This window comes from Octopus bimaculoides, chromosome 6 (assembly GCF_001194135.2).
Source record: "Octopus bimaculoides isolate UCB-OBI-ISO-001 chromosome 6, ASM119413v2, whole genome shotgun sequence".
In the NCBI taxonomy this organism is placed as follows: Eukaryota; Metazoa; Mollusca; class Cephalopoda; order Octopoda; family Octopodidae; genus Octopus; species Octopus bimaculoides.
The window spans coordinates 29,693,664-29,697,541 of NC_068986.1; positions in this window are offsets into that span (position 1 = coordinate 29,693,664).

Sequence of the window (3,878 nt, forward strand, 5' to 3'; positions counted from 1 at the left end):
ATATATACATATATATACGACGGGCTTCTTTCAGTTTCCGTCAACCAAATCCACTCACAAAGTTTTGGTCGGTCCTAGGCTATAGCAGAAGACACTTGCCCAAGGTGTCACGCAGTGGGACTGAACCCGGAACCATGTGGCTGGTAAGCAAGCTACTTTATTTCATAAATATTTGCCATAAAGGCATTACAAAGAGGGGACGAACAAGGACAGACAAACATAAAAGGGGCGAAGTAGCTGTATCGATTAAATATTTACAATTTTAAATATACAATAAAAATTTGATTATATTTACAATGTTCGATTGAAGCATTGCTCATTACAGATGCAATTTGTAATTGCTTTACCACACAGCCACTCCTGCGCCTTCGGTATGCTAGCCGCTTTAAATAATAATAATAATAATAATAATAATAATAATAATAATAATAATAATAATAATAATAATAATAATAATAATAATAATAATAATAATAATAATAATAATAATAATAATAATGCTTTGTAGAAATAATGGCCTAGAAAGATCAAAGACGTGATACGACCAAATCCCAGCAGGGGGTCAGTGAGAATGAAGATTGCAACATCCTGCGGGATGCAATTATTCTGTGTGACCATCAGATTAAACATCGGAAACCTGACATTGTTGCAGTGACAGAAAAGAAACAAACAAGCCTGGTAATTGACATAGCATGTCCTGGTGACGACAGGATTGAAGAGAAAGAAGAAAAAGTGAGCATTTATGATGAATTGAAATTGAAAATACGCAATTTGTGGGCAATGCGAGGAGAGTGGATGCGATGCCGCAGTACCTAACTACGAACACGGTTCAAAAAGATTGGAACGAATGTTGTTGTTGTTGGCACTCCGTCGCTTACGACGTCGAGGGTTCCAGTTGATCCGATCAACGGAACAGCCTGCTCGTGAAATTAACATGCAAGTGGCTGAGCATTCCACAGACACGTGTACCCTTAACGTAGTTCTCAGGGATATTCACAGCGTGACACAGTGTGACAAGGCTGACCCTTTGAATTACAAGCACAACAGAAAGTAAGAGTGAGAGAAAGTTGTGGTGAAAGAGTACAGCAGGGTTTGCCACCATCCCCTGCCGGAGCCTTGTGGAGTTTTAGGTGTTTTTACTCAATAAACACACACAACGCCCGGTCTGGGAATCGAAACCGTGATCCTATGACCGCGAGTCCGCTGCCCTAACCACTGGGCCATTGCGCCTCCACTGAAACGAATGTAAAGATAGAACATCTACAAAAATCATCATTACTTGATACTGCAGCAGTCCTCCGCAGTTTTTTTGAAGTATGAGCCGTAAACAAGTGCCACCTTAATTTTGCGGGCAGCTGACACTTTCCATCATATCCAGCAAAATAAAGCTGAAATTTTTCATGGTATAATAATCCTTTTCACTATAAGCACAAGGTCTGATATTCTGGAGGAAGGGTTAAGTCGATTACATCGACCCTAGTACACAACTGGTACTTAATTTATCGACCCCCCCCCCCGAAAGGATAAAAGGCTAAGTCGACCTCGGAGGAATTTGAAATCAGAACGTGAAGACAGACAGACACACACACACACACACAACATGCTTCTTTCAGTTTCCGTCAACTAAGTCCAATTACAAAGCTTTGGTCGCCTGAGGCTATACTAGAAGATACTTGCGTAAGGTGCCACGTAGTGTGAGTGAACCCGGAGCAATGTGGTTGGGAAGCAAACTTCTTATTACACAGCCACATCTGTGCCTAAATTTAAATATACATCGTCGTTGTTGGCACCACCCGTTTCCGAGTCTGATTCATCTTGTGCCGCCATGATGCTTTCAAACTTGGCTCAGAAGGTCAAGTCGGGAATAGAACAGATACGGGTATTATTGCCGCAGAAAAGGGAATGTATAAATTTAGTGACTCGTTTATCTGTTACCTGTTTCAGTCGTTTGACTGCGGCCATGCTGGGGCACCGCCTCGAATTTTTAGTCGAATGAATCGACCCTAGCTCTTATTTTTTTAAAGCCTGGTACTTATTCTATCGGGCTCTTTGTCGAACCGCTAGAATACAGGGACGTAAGCACACCAACACCGGTTGTCGAGTGGTGATAGGGGAGACAGACACAGATACACACATAGATATACGTGATCTAATCAATAAGTATCCAGACTGTTGCCATATTAACGAAGCTAAAGCATGCAGAGTAAAGCTGCTTGGCACAGATTGACCTTGAACTCTGCTGTGCATGCGCACTAAGTTTTAACCTTCTAGCACACTTCCGCTGTTTGCAGCAGTGCTTGGAAGCAACGTGTGTAGCGTGTGTTCGTCGCATTGACCATGACAGAGAAAGTTGAGCAGAGAATCCTTATCAAATTTTGCCAAAAGCTTAGCGATACCTGCTCAGAGGCCTACGCAAAGTTCTTAAAAAATTTTCATCATTCTCGACACAGTCAAGGAGATTTTGTGCAACTGAAGCCCAAATGTCTTTTTGGTCAGCTGAAAGCAGATTTGGCATAAACTTGTCAGACACGTCTGATACCCAAGTCTGAATGGACTGAACTGATCCGTAACTAATCTGCACATCCTCTGATAATTCATGGATGGTGATTCGACGATTTCCCATCACAGCTGCACGCACATCTGCGATGTTTTTCTCAGTTCTGCTGGCTGCAGGTCTCCCAGAACATCGGAACAACTCGTACACTTGTGTTCAGCTCATACACATCTCTCCATACATTCTCTGCAACCTTGAATAGGTTCTCAGCAAATGTCGCCATAACTTTCTGTCATGGTCAATGCGACGATCACACGTTACACACGTGGTGAGCTGGCAGAAACGTTAGCACACCGGGCGAAATGCTTAGCGGTATTTCGTCCGCCGCTACGTTCTGAGTTCAAATTCCGCTGAGGTCGACTTTGCCTTTCATCTTTTCAGGGTCGATTGAATAAGTACCAGTTACACTGGTGTCGATATAATCGACTTAATTCGTTTGCCTGTCCTTGTTTGTCCACTCTGTGTGTAGCCCCGTGTGGGTAGTAAAGAAATAACACGTTACTTCGAAGCACTGCTGCAAAAAGCGGAAGCGAGCTAGAACGCTAAAACTTAGTGCGCATGCACAGCAGAGTTCAAGGTCAATCTGTGTCAAGTGGCTTCACTCTGCGTGTATTAGCTTCGTTAGAGTCCGGATACTTATTGATCAGACCTCGTATATAGATATATACATATATTTTCTATTATTCTTTTATTCGTTTCAGTCATCTGACTGCAGCCATGTTGGAGCACCACCGTTAGTCGAACAAATCGACCCAAGGAGTTATTCTTTGTAAGCTTACTACTTATTCTATAGGTCTGTTTTCCCGAACCGCTAGGTTACGGGGACGTAAACACACCAACATCGGTTGTCAAGCGATGGTGGTGGGGGACAAAGTGCTTCCTGCCTTATCTTCGAAACGCCTAGTTTTAGAATAGAGGCAGCTGATGAAGGAATAAATCCATAAGTGGCTTGTTTGTTTTCCTATGTGTTCGTTCTGTTGTCTGTAAACAAAGTCCTTTTTGTTTTTATGTCCCCGTTCATTTTTCTAGCGTCCTGTACCCGGATATGCATCTATATATACATGTAGATGTAGGTATGTACATATATGTATGTATACATGCACATGCTTATATAACATTTGTATACGACGGTCTTCTTTCAGTTTCCGTCTACCAAATCCACTCACAAGGCTTTGGTCGGCCTGAGACTATAGTAGAAGACACTTGCCTAAGGTGCCACGCAGTGGGACTGAATTCGGTACCATGTGGTTGGGAAGCAAGCTTCTTACTACACAGCCACAACAGACGATTACTTTCAAACCAACCCGAGTACTTAACTGGTACT